Here is a 19,661-nt window from a genome sequence, read left to right on the forward strand (position 1 = left end):
ACTGCCTCGGTACTGCGGAGTTTGTTATCGAAGTCTTTAAGAAGGCCATAGCTGATCTGTTGATGGAAGTGTTTTATGATCTGTATGCTCTGAAGTGAACGGGAAGAACACAGAATACAGAACATAGAAAGTTACAGCACATTACAGTCCCTTCGGCCCACAATGTTGTCCAGACCACGTAACCTATTCTGGAAACTGCCTAGAATTTCCAACATGCTCCTAAAAGACCCTATTGTATCCGCCGCTACCACCACCGCCGGCAGTGCTTTCCACTCAGCACCACTCTCTGAGTGAAAAAAAATAACCCTGACATCCTTCCAATATTTATTTCCAAGCTCCATAAAACTATGCACCTTCGTGTTAGCCATGTCACCACTGGGGTGCGGGGAAAGCCTCTGGCTATCCACAGGATCAATGTCGCTCATCATTGTATACATCTCTATGAGGTTACTTCTCTGGCTCCGTCGCTCAGGGGAGAAAGGGCTAAGTACACTCCCCAGAGTGTGCAATTTACATTGGCAGCTACGCATCTGGGCGTGTCGGGTAATGAAAGGGCAGATGTTACAGCTAAACAGACACTTGCTAAGTCTGAGGTGGATATTATAGTTCATATGGGAAAGAATGTTCAAACGTTGTACTAGGTTGCCTGCGGTTGGGAAATAGCAGATAGATTGGAATAACAGTTCCACAGGGAGGTGGTATTATAGTTTGTTTCCATCAGTCCAAGAGTGGCAGCTTCTGGGAAAGAATAGGAGGGAAGATGTGTGTTTCGTGAGACTAATGGTCGGACATAAGGGTTTACACTCCTCATTGGCATTTGTTGGGCAGCAGAGGATCGTGTCACGTGATTTTTGTTATGGTGAAAATTATGGTGGAACATGTGATCATGAATTGCCACAGATATTATTTGGAACGTAGGAAGCTGTTTAGGCATGTAATGGGTGGAACAGGGGCGCAGAATTTGCAGGATATACTGGCAACTGGTGCAGGGACGGTTATATCGTGTTTGACTGCATTCAACGTTTTAGATAAAATAGATTTGTGACGTAGTATCTGATCCCCATCAAGCTTCCCTTCGTATTTCATTACAGTAACTGGCGCTAATGCACCTGATGGGAGAAAGTAGGAGGAGAGTATAATGTTGAGGCGGGAAAAGGCAATAAAAGTGACTTGACCTGTTTGTCCTGCAACCAACACGTGCTGCGGTGGTTACCAGCTCATTGGTGCCCCCTGGCGGCGGTTGAGTGTAACACAAGAAGCAGACCCACAATGGCCTCTGAGGCAGCTGGGTGATTTATTGACCTCAATATGCCTCTCTGTCACATTTTCCGACCCAGGAGTCCGGATGTTTCGTTCACGTCATCGTGCAAGTTAAATAAATCTACAACTTGATATCCTCATGATTCGGTTGACGGCATTCCCGACTGCAGGGAACAAAGTTATTTTGGGTATTTAATGATGATTCCGTTTCAGTCTGCAAGAATCAGACAAGTGATATCTGATGGAAATATTTTCTGCTTAATTTGACGTGAATGCGAATTTCCGAAAAATTCCTGTTTTTATTCAGGACTAATGTGCAGTTTTGCATTTGGTGAAATATTTACATTATCCACTGTTGCGTCGGTCTTTTAAATTAATACTTTGACTTAAAAAGTCTGTTGCTGCTCTTTCCCTTAAATTCCTTCAATTTTGCGGGTCAATGGTGTGGGACGGTCAGACAGTCCCGTGTCCTTTTCTCCCTGACGCAGCTCCCCACAATGAGATTAAGTGGAGGAGAGGTCAGAAATATCTTCATATACAGAAGGTATCAAAGGGCGTGCGTAGTGATCGGGTAGAGAAACTGTGGTTAGATGAGCGACCAGGATCGAAATGAATTGCGGAATTGGCTCGAAAAGCCGAATAGCCTACTCCGAATTCTATTTTCTATCTTTCAACGTCCAACCCTTGTGATCAGAGTCTCAGACAGAAGATATCATCGTTCATTTGTCACTGGGGACGTAGCTCAGTGGAGAAGCACCTGTGTGAAGTCCAGGGCTCAAACCCAGCATTTCAACACTGTTATTTGTGAAGTTTGAAAACTAGGCGGAATATCCCAGATGAAGAAATTTTCCGTTCGTTTTATTCCGCAAGAAATTCTCCAAAATTTTCCAACCTTTCATTGCCGTCGTTGAGACGCCGGGATAACACGTGGGACAGTTTAGAATGGTTCCTTGCTGTATATCAGTTCTCGCTAGGAAATTCTAAATACACCCGAACATTTTGGGAAGGGACGGTAGCTCGGCCGTGATGTTCTGAACAATAAAGCTACAACTATGATTCTCATTGAAACCTACAGAATGCTGAAGGATCAAGATAAGGTGGACGTGGAGAGGATATTTCCTATGGCGGAGGTGTCCTGAACTAGAGGGCACAGCCTCAAAATTGAGGGACGACCTTTTAGACTGAGGTAAGGAGGAACTTGTTTTTAGCCAGAGTAACAAATCTGAGGAATGCTGAGCCGCAGACTGCGGTAGATGCAAGTGTATGGGGTTGAGGTGGATCCGGGATCAGCTGTGATGGAACGGCGGAGCAGACTCGCTGAGCTGAATGACCGATTTCTGTTCCTCTGTCTTATGGTCCAACTAAATCCCGACGTAGGGATTGTTTGAGGTACGTGCTTGTGATGGGGAAACCAAGTCTGCATCTAAATCCGCGAGTTCCGTTCACAGCAAGACGAGGTGAACTGCTGGTTCAACTTGGAATCCAACATTTATTCAATGATCAGGACAGGATGGGAACGTTCATGGAAACCCGGAATTGAATGTAGTGACTCCCGAGTGTGGCTCAAAATGATGATTTTTAATCAGAAGCCCCAGAAGAGGGATGAATTGTCCATGTTAACAATTAAATAAGATACAACACAGTCAATGGCGAAATATGTGGAACGAGGTGCAATATGGTCCAGAAAGTAAGGAAGAAATGATAAAAAGTGAATACAGAAAGAGCTAAAACAAGGAATTATCAACAGAAAGTGAAGTAAGTGGGTATGAATAAGCGGGAAAGATGGAATTGATGCAACATGGAAAGGCACAGACGGAAACTCAGACATGTTCAGACACAGATAAGATCTAAACATATACAGGCACCGACACAGACGTAGACAGAAACAGACACAGACAGAGATGCAGACATTATACAGACACAGAGACACAGACACAGACACAGTCTGAGGCATGCACAGACATTGACAAGACAAAGAGATATCCAGGCACCGACACAGACTCAAACAGAGACATAGACCCAGACATATACAGCTAAGCAACAGAGCACATCCACACCAAAACACACGCGCAAACACGCACAGAATGATACACACACACACACACACACACACACACACACACACACACACACACACACACACACACACACACACACGCACGCACACACACACACACACACACACACACACGCACACACACACACACACACGCGCGCGCGCGAACACAAACATAAGAGATTGCACATTATTCATGGAAGAGCAATGTTGTTGTTTTCATAGCTGTGGCGCAGCGGAAGCGTGCTGGGCCCATAACCCAGAGGTCGATGGATCGGAAACATCCTCTGATTTGTCAGCTGCTGCAAACAACAATTTTCCGTCAGTGCGCTTTAAAACACGAGACCATCGCATCATTGGTAGATTCAAGGAAATCAACTAGCTTTCGGCTTGAATGTACTTCTATCTGTTATCCTTTTTCACTTTTGCGGAGGTTTCTATTTTGTTGGAAAACTTAACCGATTGTGCATTGAGGTATCTTAATGTCATCTATTCTCTGCAGGCCAGGAAAAGAGCGCAGTTCACCTTTCAGGCCGAGAGATTTCATCAGGACTGGAGAAAAAGATGAGAAGACCTTGCACAAGAGTCTCTCTCCCTCCCTCTCTCTCGATTTTCCAACTCGTTCGCTGCATCGATTTCTCAGGCAATAAATCCTGCTGGAAAATGCTGTTCATCCCATTGCACAATCAGGCACCAATAGGAGCGTGTCCACTGGCCAGTGCACGATAACGAAATAGCTGAATCGGAAAGGATTTCCGAGTCCTTTCCGGTCGCTGAGGAAGAAATATTTGTTATTATCAGTATTATCAATGATTACACTGTATCTCCATTGTGATATGCAGGAAAGTTTGGACCTGAACAGTTCTGCATTTTAAGTGGGGATGTAGCTCAATGGAAGAGTGCATGCTTTGCTTGTATGAGGTCCCGGGTTCAATCTCCGGCATCTCCACGCTAGTGAGCATTGCTTTTTAAACAAAGCAAAGCTCAAACTGAATCAATAGTAGATTTGCTTTGGCACAATGGTGGTACGGCGATACAGCAGCAGAATGAGTCTCAACGTGGAAAAGGCGAAATCAGGAAGCTGCAGGCTGACCGCTCATTAACGCAAATAAATGGCTTCTCAAGAGAGAGACCAAAAATGCCGCCAACGGAAATCATCAAGAAAACATAGAAAGCATTCTAACATAGCTTTTATTTTATATTTGCAGTAAACACTCTTATTTTACAAGATATCTAACCACTTTCTAAACCGTCTGGTACAAGAATGGCAAGGCATCCGACGGTCAGACCCTACAGAGGATAAATATTCTAACATTGGTACCCAGTGATTTGGGGTACATTCAGAACTGTGGGAATTCTGACCTTCATTCGATCATATGGATGGATTGGGAAGTGAACGAGACTCGGGATTGGTAAAATAAGTCCCGGAGTGTGGGTATATTCACCGCTGCACCTCAGAAGCCGTCGCAGGTCGTTACGTCGAAGTTTGACTAAAGTAACAGACACAAAATGGAGGAGAATTTCAGCGGGTCAGGCGGCAGCTCCGCCCGAAACATCGACTGTTTACTTCTCCCATTAGATGCTGTCTGACCTGGTGATTTGCTCCGGCATTCTGTGTTCTGGATTTGCAGCATCTGCAGAATCTCCCGTGTTTATAACCTAAATAACAGCCGCAGGCAAAGAGAAGGAAGGCAAGGAGACACAGAGGGAGATAACCAGTGTGTCTGACTGCAGGGACGTAGGAATATGGTCAGAATGATAATGAAAATCACATCCGTTGCTGAAATGTCGGGAACGAGATATCCGTTAGGTCGGAGCACAGAGACCGGATAATAACCGGATTGGTTAGGAAGCGATGAACAGGGAGAGGAGGACGGGGAGGAAGGAAAAAGAGTAAGAGAGACATGGAAGAAATTAGACAGGCAAAATATTCCAACAAATAACACAATAGATAATCGGGGGAAAGCGGCAATATTAATAAATAAAAAGACAGGAGAAGAACAGAGATATTTACCTATCAGCAGAATGGCGCGGCGGGAAATTCCTGGGCCCGATATCCAGAGGCCTGCAGATCCAAACCATCGTCTGCTATTCTTCAGCAGAATATTTTACCGCAAATCGCCATCACGTCACCTGTGTACACAACACACATTTCACTAAAAAATAAAAACTTGTGCTTCCACTTTAAGTTTCCGTCCACTCACTCCATCACTTTCTGAGATTTGCTGAGAATTTCGCGTGCAAAACTACAATTCTTGTCGTGCTCAGCGATTTCCCAACACATCTTGTTCTCCGTTGCAAAAAGCTGTGTCTGGTATTGAACTAATTGAACAGACAATACTGGAAACATTCATCAACTCAAGATACATTTGTGAGTGATGAGACGGGATTAAGCTTTCTGATCGTGACACGAAATTGGAAATGGTGAGATAAGATATCTTCCAGTGTCAAAGAAGGTGAGAAGTGGGGTGGGAAGTGAAAAGGGGTACATCTCTGATGGGGTGAGACCAATACACGATGGCGGTAAGTCATTCGGAAAGAGAAACATTGGGCTAAAATGGCAGACGAACGACGGGCAGAAATGTTGATTTCACAGAGAAAGAAGTAACGTGGCTGAGTAATTCCAGACCGAGACGTTTGTGAGACATGTTCTGAAAAACAGGTACAGCACACGGTGATCGCTGGGAATCGAACCCGGATCAGCTGCTTGAAAGGCAGCTATTCTCATCCCTATACACTATTTCTCCATGTTGCAGGAGTTTCGAGTAGTAAAGCGTCTCCCGTGCTCCATGTGTTTCCACAGACCGCGAGCTGCTCTCTGCCGGATCAATCCTCACTCTGCAGCAGGTTTTATTGCGGCCAGTTGGCATCGTCATCCTCAAACAGAGGGAGTTATACAACAGCCAATGAGCTTTCACAAGCGATCGGACTGAGTGAGGGCCGAACTCTCAAAGAGTCGGAAGGGCTGCAAATGGTGCCTGTCTCACATTAGCACATGAGAAAACAAATCCTGATCGTGCATGGTCTTTAGAAAAGCCGAGTGTGATTGAGAAGTTCGTGGCCTACTGTAGAAGGAGATGAGTTATACAGCTTTTGTTACATGTACAAACAGGTCAATTCTTTGAGTGATTATTCAGAATGTTTGAAGTTAATAACTCATCAGGGGTGATTGATAAAGTTAGTGGCTTAAGGTAGAAGGAAATGTTTTTATCTCCCGTTACTTGCAACAGCGGGCCAACACTTTGAGAGAGAATGCAGAAAGTTTGAAGTTAATAACATCCCCTGCCACGTTAGACCACGAATTTATCAATCAGCGCGAAGAGCTATTATCTTCAAACTGTTTGAACAATCCCTCAAAGAGTTGAACAGCGTGTGCACGCAACGAGAGCTGTATAACTTATCTCCGTCTACCTCAGGCCGCTGACCTATCAAACACGCCTGCTTTGGACACTTTCTGGAGGGCCAAGATCGGTACGTTCCACGACTCTGGACTAAATGTGTAAATGTAGGAGGGGACTATGTTGAAAAATAATTGTGCTAGATTTGCTAAAACTGACTCCTTCTAACTCAGGGCACAAACCTAACAATCACACCTCGTAGGTGTGAGTTCAGTTTAGGAATAAATAAAATAATAACCAACAACCGCTTTGCTGGGATTATACTGCCATTCTCTCCATGGTTTGTAGAAGATTAAGGAGCAGATCTCCTGGCAAATAACACGGAAATGTCATGTGGATAGGTTTACAACTCTCAGATATTTCAACTTCTGCAAGTTTAACCAGATCATTTTTTTCTGTGCAAGATAAGAAATGGAATTTCTGCAATGCATCCGGAAGAGTATTTTTGTTCCAGGCCACTAGTGTTGACAATGGAACTAGGTTAGAAATATACTCCGAAACTTGTAAATAATCAAAACTCGCACGTTACTGTCTCTGCTTAAACGGCAACGTAACTATGTCCAAACTGGGCCAACAACTTCGAACAAAAATTCTGCTGTTCACTCTGCATCAATATTCACTCAGACTACTTTTCCCAACTACAGCACCAAATTAAGGCAGCTCAGTTGGCCACGTGATCGATCCTTTCTTCTCCCAGTCACTGCAATTGGGGATCTTCCTTGGGATTGTGGGTTTCAAGAAATAGTTATCACTGGTAGCACATCCGAAGTTTCCACTTCTGTATTCATATTTTCCTATTCAATTGTCCCATTCCAGCGTCATTAACCGTAGGTAATCTGATTGGCTTGAACTCTCCCTTTTGCTAGCTCTGCTCCAGGCCAGCATCCATTTATTTCCCTCTTCCCAGCAAGCGTCAACTGGTAATTTATGGCTCCTTGTTCCCTTTAGAAACCTGTTTAAATAACTCCAGACAGGCATCAACCCCAACATTCACATATTTGCATGTTATATTATATCAAAAAACACCTCACAAATAACTTCGGATTTGGAAAATATCTCTTAACCAGCAGATTACCTGAAAGAACTTCATGTTTGCTTTAAAACACAGAAATTTTCCTCTCACAAAATGGAAGATGTAAAGCGGTTCCGCAAAATGACATCTTCATTTCCAAGCACATGGCACTTGATCTGATGCTTCCACTGTCGTTGAGCCATTCGAGTTCCATGTTATCTTACATATTTTAAATCCTCTGTGGCCAACATGTCCTCTTTCTCGATCCATGGAAATTCCTGGGAATCACATTACTGTTAATATGTCTCAGTGAATATGGCACAGAAGGAACAGCAGCATTCATGATTAATCAAAACATAAAGATAAGGATATAAAAATATTATCCGAATAAAAACATGAAGAAACATGATAAGTGTACCCTATTTCATACCATTCTGTACATCGGTAATTTAACTGGAATTAGTATTATTGGAATATGGAGTTTAGGAAAAATGGTACATGGATCTTAGAAAAATAGAGGCCTCTGCGTAATCCAAGGTAATTTTTAAAGTAAGTACATTTTCAGCACAGCATGCGTGCCGAAGGAACTTTATTGTGCTGTACGTTTTCGATATTTCTATATTGAATTGCAATATAAATGTATGAAATCAAGCAAAATCAGCAAAACTAAATGTGTAAAGGCATGGTGCTCGCAAACACTGAAGATATTAAAGTTGCCCTAAAACACACACGGGGGAAAATACAATGGGTAACCACTAGAACAAAGAGCAAAGCAATGACAACATATGAAGTAATACACATCAAAGGAAGTAAATTAACATTTAAACCCCAGTTCCAGTTTTATTCCAAAAACGATGGATTCTGCAAAACATCTCTGGCTAAACCGACGTGATATCTGAGAGTCTTTGATGAAACATCCGATTGATTAATTTGGTAAATAACTCTATCTGAGTCTACTGTAATATAAATTATAGGTGGAAGAACACTAGAGCACTTGTAGTCGTGGCCGAGTGGTTAAGGCGATGGACTAGAAATCCAGTGGCGTTTCCCCGCGCAGGGTCGAATCCTGCCGACTACCTGTTTATATCGGTTTTGATTCCCTGATTCCCTTGCACGGATATATATTGTAAAAGTAAACTCCGATCACTGTTCGCCGCCTGCAAAACCAGCAACATCCCCTGTTTTCCACATTTATCTGGGTGGCCTCTACTATGCAATCGGTCAGCCGCTGTTCGGCAGTTATCCGAAATGTTGGTGGTTCAAGCCTATCCAGGGGCGCTGTTGATCCAGTGGCCTTTGCTGTCCGTTTTGTGCGCGCCTTGTTGTCCCTAATGCATTCATTAGAAAAGACATATATCCACATAGAGAAAACAGAACACTACCACGACCTGTCTTGCTTACATTCATGTTGCTATAAGCTGAATATATAGTACATGGACGATAAAACAGGCAGAAACTAGTACAGGGCACCAATGCATTTCATGTTTAAATTTATATTATTGCCACTTGAATCAGAGGGATAAATTCACTCAACTTCACTCACACCAACACGGATCGTTTCCACAACTCACTTTCAAACTCGACGTTTCATGCTGTCGACATTTTTGCTTTGTTATTATTATTATGACTTTCTCAGCTCAGGCTGGTAAAACCTGAACGGATTGCCGAGTGGCGTATAGTCTAGTGGTTTTCAGGAGATTTACAGAAATATTAGTTTGTTATCATTACTGTTTAATACTATTGTGTAGGGGCTATGAGATGATAGTTTTTGATATTACATTGGGACATTCTACACCCTGTTCATGCTCAATAGTCTTTAAATTTATTCTTTTAATTCAGCATATTTCTGTTGTTTTTCACTTATTGGTTGTTGTATGTTATGTGTGTTTGCAATGGCCATATCGATTATGTACGTTATTACTGCTTTTTCATCCTGAAATATTATATATCTAGACGGTTATTATGGATTGTCCGATCTGTAATAATGGATCAGACAAAAATTAACGTGTGGGACTCTGACCCTAATCTAGAACAGATTTGTATTTATAGTAATGTGTTTTGTCTTTTATGAGTTTGTATTTTAAAGCAAGATTTTGATAACTGATGTTTGTCAATTGATTGTCCCCTGTAAGTAATCAGATTGAGTTAAACTGCTGCTCAATCCTGTTATGTCTTGGATTGTTCCTGGTGAATCTTTTCATTTTCTGCATTCATCGTCATTAATTTGTAGGACTTTTATTATGTATTTCAAATATTTTTCGGTTAACCACCTGGCCCTGTATAACCGCAAGGAGCCAGTCTGTTTCTGGGAAGACGTCTCCAACTCTGAGCCAAGCGTTCCATGTTTCCTTCTTCACAATTTGTCTGCTCAGGTCATGGGGATGTTTTGCTTGGAGGGATGCTCCCCATTGGTTAACTTTATATTATTTTTTATTTTGATTTTACGTTTTTATATTTTCACAGTCTGTTATGCTTTCTACATTGATTGTCCGTCTTGCGTGCACTCATTCACTGATTATATTCTGTTTCTTTGCACTTACTTTAAATACCCGCAAGAAAACGCTCCTAATGGTAGCATATTTGTGCTTTTGTAATGAATTTCTTTTGAACTTGGAACTGTTGTGCGCTGCTGCACAGGTCCCTAACCCTTGGTGCCCTCTAGTGGACGGTGGCTGCCTCACGGATCTCACTGCGACTCTCCAGGTCTTTTTGTGAACCCAGGAGCCCGGATGTTTCACTTCTTGTTCACATCAACGTGCAAATTAAATAAAGCAACGACTTGCTGCTCCACTGCGAAGTTCACGCACGTCGGTGACATTTGTACAAAGGGAAACAAATTTAATGTTTAGCACACAAAACGCTGGAGGACCTCAGCAGGTCAGTCAGCATCTATGGAGAGGAATAACAAATCGGAGTGTTAGGCCGTGTTCCTTCATCTGTACTTGAAAGGAGGTGGGAAGAAGCCAGAATAACAAAGCGGGGAAAGAGAAGGAGTTCAAGCTACAAGGTGATAGTTCAGGCCAGGTGAGGAGCGAATGTAGATATGTTGGGGAAAGGGGAGTTTTGAAAACTGGGAAATGATTGTTGAACCCAGGTAAGAATAGACCCAGGTAGACGTGCGAGGAAAAGTGAATCCCGAATGGAAAATTAAAATAAAGAATGGAAAAATTACCGGGTTAGGGAAATCGATGTTCATTCTATCAGTCTGAGGGCTATCAAACGGTATATGAAGTGCCGCTTCTCCACCCGAGATTGGCTTCATTGTGACAGTAGAGGAATCCATGGTCCATCATGTCAGAATGTGAATGGGCAGCGGAGTTAATATGTTTGACCATTGGGAAATCCTGCTGGTTGCGGACGGAGCAAAGTTGCTCGACGAAATGGTTCCCCAATCTAACTTGCGTATTGAGTAGAGGTCGTATTGGGAACACCCGATACACTAGATGGCCCAGGCAAACACACAGCTGAAGTATTTCCTCACCTGGAAGGACAGTTTGGGACCCTGAAAGTTGTGAGGAGCAGGTGAATGGACAGGCGCAGCACTTCTTCCGTTTGGATAAACTCCGGAAGTGAACTCAGAAGGTAGTGTGTAGTCGTGTCCGAATTGTTTGGCGATGCACCCGGGATGCATTAAAATTTCCTCGTGCAGCTTCGAGTCAATAGACAATAGAGAAAGGACAATAGGTGCAGAAGTAGAACATTCGGCCCCTCGAGTCTGCACCGCCATTCTGAGATCATGGCTGATCATTCACTATCAATACCCAGTCCCTGCCTTGTCCCCATATCCCTTCATTCCCCTATCCATCAGATAACTATCCAGCTCCTTCTTGAAAGCATCCAGAGAATTGGCCTCCACCGTCTTCCGAGGCAGTGCATTCCACACCTCCACAACTCTCTGGGAGAAGAAACTCTTCCTCAACTCTGTTTTAAATAACTGATCTCTTATTCTCCATCCATGCCCTCTGGGACTGGACTCTCCTCCTCAATCCATGCCCTCTGGTACTGGACTCTCCTGTCCTGATAACTGTGTATTTCCAGCATTTTCTGTTTGATATTGTCTGTGACTCTCTGATGCAAACCGGTCATGTGGACTGTAAAAATCGGGTCCAGCCCAGCAGCGATTGTTCTTCACGATCTGCAGCACAGAATTGAACGATTTATTCTTACTTTCCACAAAACCTGCCTCTGTGTCGCATCGCTGAGCGCGTTCGGCTGTTAACCGAAAGGTTGGCAGCTAATGATCCGGCAGATGTTTCTTCTCTGTTTTGTTTCATTGCCAGCTGGGAAACGCTGCGCTTACCGTAGGCCGGGGTTCCCTTCTGCTGCCGCGATGGGACTTTGAACTGTTATAATTCAGATACGTGCCGAGATAGAGTGAAAACCTTCGCCGTTCATACTGTTCATAAGGATGAAATCATTACACAGTGCATTGAGATCGCACAAGGTAAAGCAATAACACAAAGCAGAATAAAGTGCAACAGTGACAGGGAAAGAACAGTACAGGTACATAATAAGCTACAGCATCATACCGAGGTGGATTGTGAGGTCAAATGTACACATTATCGTACTGCGAAACGATTCAGTAGACAAAACTGCGGGACTGAAACGTTCTTTCAGGCGTTTGTGCTTTCCGCCCGATGGAACAGGGAAAAGGAGATAATATCCAGGATGCAGGTGTCTTTGGTCAGACATCTGTCTGTTCGATTTGTCCAGAAAGTGTTTCCTCGAGCGGAGTCCTTGGAACTAACGGACTGGCCGGAACTAGTGTTGTGTTTTTCATTTAATTTGGGGTCCTCGATCGTTCAGCCGTAGTCCAGTTGGTTTCATCTCAGATGAAGGATATGAATTCAATCTCTGATTTACAACACTGAATGATAATTAATAAAACGCTTAGACTCACAGATAATCGCCCATGAATTAGTGTGTGTGTGGTCGACTTGGTCCCAAGAGTTCCATGCCCATTGTGCTCTGAAAGAGGTTATTTTTATAGCCTGAAATTGTAGATTTTTAAATGGCCGAGAATCGAACTCAGGTCTACTGGTTCGAAAGCAGTTATGCTCATCACTATACCGCAATCGCCTGATGATCGATTGGAGATTCGGGCAGTGAACCGTCTCCTTTGCTATAAGATTCAGTTCTGTAACTCGCTTATTAGTTTCCGAGCTGCTTTCTGAAGGATCATTCCTCACTCCGTTGTTGTTCCTATTCCGACCAGTGGATGTCGCGTCATTCCCACAGACCGGAGAAACACAACACTCTGTGTTTGGACTGCAGGGTAAAGCAAATCAAGTCAAGTCACGTTTGTTGTCATGCCGACCATAACTGCAGGTACAATACATTGTAAAAAATGAGGCAACGTTTTACAGGACCATAGTGTGACATGACACAGTACAAAAACTAGACGGATCTACGAAAATATAGCATAGACTGAAAAAAAAAACAACAGCCTCACTAGACTACAGACCTACCCAGGACTGCGTAAAGTGCACTAAACAGTGCAGGCATTAATATAAATAATATACAGGACAATAGGGCTGTAAGGTGTAAGTCCAGGCTCTGGGAATTGAGCAGTCTGATTGCTTGGGGGAAGAAACTATTACATAGTCTGTTCGTGAAAGCATGAATACTTCGGTGCCTTTTCCCCAACGGCAGGAGGGAGAAGAGTTTGCAGTCCTTCATAATCATGATTGCTTTCCGGATGTAGCCTGTGTTGTAAATGCCCGTGATGGCGGGAATAAAGAGCCCGATGATCTTCACTGCTGACCTCACTATCCACTGCAGATTCTTGCGATCCGAGATAGTGCAATTTCCAAACCAGGCAGTGATGTGATGCAGCTGTTCAGGATGCTCTCAATACAACCCCTGTAGAATGTGATGAAGTGTGGTGAAGCGGGGGGGGGGGAGGGTGGGCTGGAGTTGGACTTTACTCAGATTTGCAGAAAGTAGAGATGCTGCTGGACTTACTTTGCTATGGAGCTAGTGTTGGGGGACCATGGGATATTCTCCGCCAGGTGAACACCAAGTAATTTGTTGTTCCTAACGATCTCTACTGAGGAGGCGTCGATGTTCAGCGGGCAGTGGTCGCTCCGTGCCGTCCTGAAGTCAACAACCATTTGTCTTGTTTTGTTCACATGACGTTGCTCCTGATCTGGACTGACTGAGGTGTCCCAGTGAGGAAGTCTATTATCCAGTTGCAGAGGGAAGTGTGCAGGCCCAATAGGCTCAGCTTTCCTATCAGTTTCTGAGGGACGATTGTGTTGAATTCTGAACTGAAGTCTATGAACAGCATCTAAACGTATAAGTCTTTTTTGTCCAGGTGGGTTAGTGCCAGCTGGAGGGTGATGGCCATGTCATCGTCTGCTGAGCGGTTGGGATTGTACGCAAACTGCAGGGGGTCCAATTAGGGGGGGCAGCAGGGTCCTGATATGCCTCATGAAGAGCTCTTGAAACACGTCATGATGATAGACTTAAGTGCATCGGGACGGTAGTCATTTAAGCACGACACTGTAGATTTCGGCACGAGAAAGATGGTGGCGGCCTTGAAGCACGTTGGAATGGTGGCGCTGCTCAGGGAGATGTTGTAGATGTCAGTGAGAGCATCTGCTAGCTGGTCTGCACATCCTCTAAGCACTCTACCAGGAAAGTTGTCTGGTCCAGCATCCTTCCGTGGGTCGACCCTGCTCAGGGATCTTCTCAAATCGACCACGGTGAGACACAGCTCCTGGTCATTTGTAAGGGGTTTGTGGGTGGGCTTCCTCGCCGCCACGACATTTTTCACCTCAAAACGGGCGTAGAAGTTATTCAGCGCATCAGGGAGGGAGACATCACCCGTACTGTCTGCTGATATCCTGTAATTGGTGATATCCTTCATGCCCTTCTGCATGCGCAGCGTATTGCTGCTGCCCTGGAAGTGGCTGTGAATTCGATCGGCGTGTGCACGCTTTGCCACTCTGATGGCCAGGTAATATTTGGCCCTTGCGGTTGTTAGGGCTGCCTTGTCGGCTGCTCTGAATCCGGAGTCACGGGTCCTCAGCAACGCACTGACCTCCACGGTCATCCATGGCTTCTGGTTAGCGCGTATAGTGATGGTCTTGGACAGAGTAACATCGTCAATGCACTTGCTGATGTAGCTAGTCACTGATGCCGTGCACTCCTCTGAGTTGTTAGAGTCGCCATCAGTTGCAGCCTCCCTGTACATGTGCCAGTCAGTGTGCTCAAAACAGTCTTGAAGAGCAGAGACAGCTCCTGCAGGCCAGATTTTCACCTGCTTCTGAACTGGTCTGGAGCGCCTGATGAGCGGTCTGTATGCTGGGATTAGCATAACAAAGACGTGGTCTGAGTAACCGAGGTGTGGGCGGGGCTCCGCCCGGTACCCGTCGGGGACATTTGTATAAACTAGGTCCAACTAGGGGGAGACTAGGTCTCCCCCCCACCCCCCCACCTCGTTGCAAAGTATACATACTGATGGAATTTGGGGAGCCAATCGACTGTTGACAGAATCGGCGCTAGAAATGGTTCCCTACCTCAGGCATCAGCGAAGGGAAAAACAAATCCTGTTTAGAAATGTTTCAAACAATTGAAAAAACTCGCAGTTGGACGTTAATGGGACCCCTTCCTTTGGCCAGTCATTGAACTCATTAACTGACTGAATCGCTAAAGCATCCTGACACCCCTCCAGTCACACAGTGTGAAAGGCGCCTGCTCTACACCCAACAAACAGACATCAAAGTGACTCTGTGAGCTCTCTTATACCTTGACATACGTATGATCGCCGTGATGAAGGGTCTCAGACAGAAAAGTCGACTGTTTATTCTTTTCCTTTGATGCTGCCTGGACTGCGGAGTTCCTCCAGCATTTTGAGTGCATTAATTTGATTTCCAGCATCTACTGATTTTCTCTTGTTTGTAATCCCTGTGACAGATTCCGTCCCCTCCTTTATTTCTCATTAGTGTGGTGGTTAATCTCCCCTCCAATCAATCGGTAGACTAGGGTTCGATTCCCTGTCGCGGTGACCTTTTTCCTGCTGGAAATGAAAACTGGAAATACAGGAGAATTTTTTGAATAAAACAAACTGTGTTGAAGTGGTCATTTAGAATATGAAACAACCCAGACTGTAGACAGCCCTCGACGGGTGGGTTTACGGAAGATGGTGGAGGCCAATTCTCTGGATGCTTTCAAGTAGGAGCTAGATAGATATCTGATGGATAGGGGAATCAAGGGATATGGGGACAAGGCAGGGACTGGGTATTGATAGTGAATGATCAGCCATGATCTCAGAATGGCGGTGCAGAATCGAGGGGTCGAATGGTCTACTTCTGCACCTGTTGTCTATTGATTATTGTCTATTGTTTATCGAGAACGTTGTGTTCAGCATCATTTCTCCAGTAATCCCTGAACGGGTCTATAATTGAGAGCCGTTCGGCGTAACACTCGGTCACCGATTCCGTCACTTCGAAACATTAAATAAGGTCTGTTGCAGTAAGATATAAGCTCTCACACTTCCCAGCGCTCATGCCGATTCCCTTATTGTGTCCTAGTGACTGTAGAATGCATTGAGAACAGCTGAAACACTTTGGAAAGAACTATGCCAAGTGGACAATATGTTTAATGCCCGGTTTAAATCCGCCCTGACCGTTCCGCAGACTCGGACACTCCGAACAGACGCTCAGAAAGTGAATTGAGGGAAGGAACAGCGATGTTTCTCTCTATGACGTCATTCAAACATGAGCGAATGCGCAGCGTCGTTCCGCCCCTTGACCTGATTGACAGGACAACAGAACATGTGCCCGGGAGCGGTTTTACAGCAGCCGGGAATAGATTGTTCCTGTGCCCGGGAGTAGGGCGCTACCATTGTCCTCCTCCCACCAGCAGCCTATAGCTCAGAGAAAAGCTTTACAGACAGGCTTTGAGATCGGCACTGAGTCCGGAGATGGCGGTTGTGAGGAAGAGGCGGAGTGTAACAGCGACTGAACTCGGAGTGAGTGGGTAGAGAGAAGCTATTTCAGTGCTGAGGTAGGTAGGGCGGTGAAGGTGGGGTGGGAAGGAGCAGACGGTGAGGTGCATTGCTGCCTCTTCTCCCCATACCAGGGGGGAAATCCATGTTAGTCCCAGTCTCCTGGTGTTTGTTTTTGCAGGACACGGAGCCGGACAGGTTTACAAAGACCGGCTGTCGCAGCATCCCCGAGAGAAGTGTGGCGGACAAAGTTTACGCTGGCAACACACACAAAATGCTGGTGAAACGCAGCAGATCAGGCAGCATCTATAGTAAGAAGCACTGTCAACTTTTGGGCCGAGACCCTTTGTCAGGACTAACTGAAAGAAAAGATAGCAAGAGATTTGAAAGTAGGAAGGGGATGGGGAAATCCGAAATCATAGCGGAAGACCGTAGGGTGTGGGGTGAAGATAAGAGCAGGGAAAGTGGTAGGCAAAAGGGATACAGAGCTGGAGAAGGGAAAGGATGAAGGGATAGGAGGCCAAGGGAGAAACAAAGGGGGATGAGAGCACCAGAGGGAGATGGAGAACAGGCAAACGACTGATGGGCAGAGGGAGTAAAAAGGAGAGGTGGGAATAAATAAATCAGGGATGGGGTAGTTAGGGGAGGAGGGGCATAAACGGAAGTTATAGAACACAATGTTCATGCCATCACGTTGGAGGCTACGTAGATGGTATATAAGGTGTTGTTCTTCCAACCTGAGTGTGGCTTCATCTCGACAGTAGAGGAGGCTGTGGATTGAAATAACAGAATGGGAATGGGACGTGGAATTAAAATGTGTGGCCACTGGGAGATACTGCTTTCTCTAGCTTTCTCTGTCTGTCTACGGACCCAGAACAGGACCACTACAATCCAGTAACGTTGCCCAGTCTCTTTCATCCTTCAACGCTGGCCGATGGTATTTATTTGGTACTACATTCACCGAATTGTAATAATCGCTTGACAGTGTTTGTTCAGACTACAGACACCATTTATATGGAAAGGGGACTTCCTGGAATAATCAATACAGTAGGCCAGCCAGTCGACTGTGGCAGTGCCATCATCAGAAGTTGTGATATCACTTGTGACATAGGTATTGTACGTACAGTTACCTAAATCTGATCCCATTACCCGTAGTTGCAGTAACAGACTTCATGTTCATGCTCATGAAGCAGCTTCACAGATGAGGATTCAGCAGTCAATTATAAGAAATTTAATACCACCGTTCAAAACAGTTCCATTGGCAAGTGTAATTTCTCGGGGCAGTTTAGTCCAGTGCTCCCTTCACAGACCTAACATTGTTACCAAAGTAAAACACAGTCTCAATTTTGCCCGAAACTCGTCACCTCCATCTCGCCTTCAACAGGGCGCTGGCATCGATTGAAGCTTGTGTCCTCCTTGCTCTCAGCAAAGGAACCGCAGTCTCGCCTCGGTTCAGTCACATCGAATTGTCTTCGATTCCAAAGGGAAATTACAGACTATTACGTACGATGGTCAACCCACAGAAATTGCTGATAGAACTCAGCAGGTGAGGCAGCATTTACGGAAGAAGTACTTTTTTCCATAGATGTTGCCAGGCCTGTGAAGCTCCTCCAGAATTTTGTGTTTGTTGCTCGAATTTCCAGCATCTGTAGATTTTCTCTTGTTTCCGAATTGCGATGATCGTTTGCCAGAAAACGTGTGGTGAAAAAACAGCAATGAACCTCAGGATAATGACCACCACTCCCTTCCACTGAAGATGAAAACCATCCCTTTGGTATCGATCACCGCTGCACAGATGAAGTCCCAGTGATTGGGTAAATGCAAGCGTGCATTTTCCATGGGGGATGGGAGGGACTACAGCCAGAGGGCATGAGTTAAAGGTAAAAGGCGAAATTTCAGGAGAACAGGAAGGAAAATTCTTCACTCAGATGTTTGTGAGAGTGTTGGGACGAGCTGCCAGAATGAGTGGTGCATGCAAGTTTGATTTCAATATTTAAGAGAAGTTCGGATGGGCATGTGGATATAGGGATATGGAGCGATATGGTCCCAGTGCAGTTCGATGGGATTAGGCAGCTTAATTGATGCAGCACGGATCAAATCGAACAAAGAGCCTGTTTCTGTGCTGCACTTTTCTATGACTCCATGAATCTATGATCCAGAACCTTGAAACCCTGCCCCTGCACCAGCTCCGCATCCACACATTCATTCACACCTGAAAACTCAAACAGGAATATTAGTCTTCAAATCCCAACCACACCCCCAATAAAAATAACCATGACGCCAACAAGAAAGAAAACACTTTCTTAAAAAAGAAAACTGAAGGATAATAATATAAACTGCAGTCATCACGAATGTCTTCGAATTTCGAAAATTCTGTATCCTCCGTCTGCATCACGGAGCCCGTACTCCGTACAGTGACAGCTCATACTCAGTCCTTCTGTCGGGCCTTCAGACACATAGGCGTGATCTCACGACCGATGAGTCCTCTCACTGAAATTGTCACAGATAATCCATACACAATTCTCCATTGTGTATAATTCAATGCAGGAAACAGGTTCCAACGAGACTCGAACTCGGATCGCTGGATTCAGAGTCCAGAGTGCTCACCATTACACCATGGAACCAGATGTGCTCATGCGAACAACAAAAAAGAAGATGAATCGTAGGGTAGTATGTGGTGACTCGTGAAAACATTGATAATATATTTACATTGAACTTTATACTTCATAGAGCATGTCTTGTGAGGACATGTTGAGGAAGCGAGCAGTCTTCTGTTTGGAGGGACCAGGATGAGACGTGACTTGAAAGAGATATGCAAGATGCTGACTGACTGAAAGAGCTCAGTCAGTCCAGATCGGGAGCAGCATCTCCAAGACCATCATACTGAGCACGGTGGCTCCCCAGGGCTGTGTGCTTAGTCCACTGCTGTTCACTCTGCTGACCCGCGACTGTGCAGCAATACACAGCTCGAACCACATCATC

The 19,661-nt window shown here is 44.8% G+C and overlaps 2 non-coding genes across 2 annotated transcripts; one reads left to right on the forward strand and one right to left on the reverse strand.

Annotated features, from left to right (window-relative positions):
* Positions 1–8,722: 8,722 nt before the first annotated feature.
* Positions 8,723–8,804, forward strand: trnas-aga (transfer RNA serine (anticodon AGA)). Its single transcript has one exon. It is a non-coding gene; the product is annotated as a tRNA-Ser (tRNA).
* A 10,427-nt stretch (positions 8,805–19,231) lies between these two features.
* trnaq-cug (transfer RNA glutamine (anticodon CUG)) lies at positions 19,232–19,303 on the reverse strand. Its single transcript has one exon. It is a non-coding gene; the product is annotated as a tRNA-Gln (tRNA).
* Positions 19,304–19,661: the final 358 nt, after the last annotated feature.

Source organism: Hypanus sabinus, chromosome 31, assembly GCF_030144855.1.
Source record: "Hypanus sabinus isolate sHypSab1 chromosome 31, sHypSab1.hap1, whole genome shotgun sequence".
Taxonomy (NCBI): domain Eukaryota; kingdom Metazoa; phylum Chordata; class Chondrichthyes; order Myliobatiformes; family Dasyatidae; genus Hypanus; species Hypanus sabinus.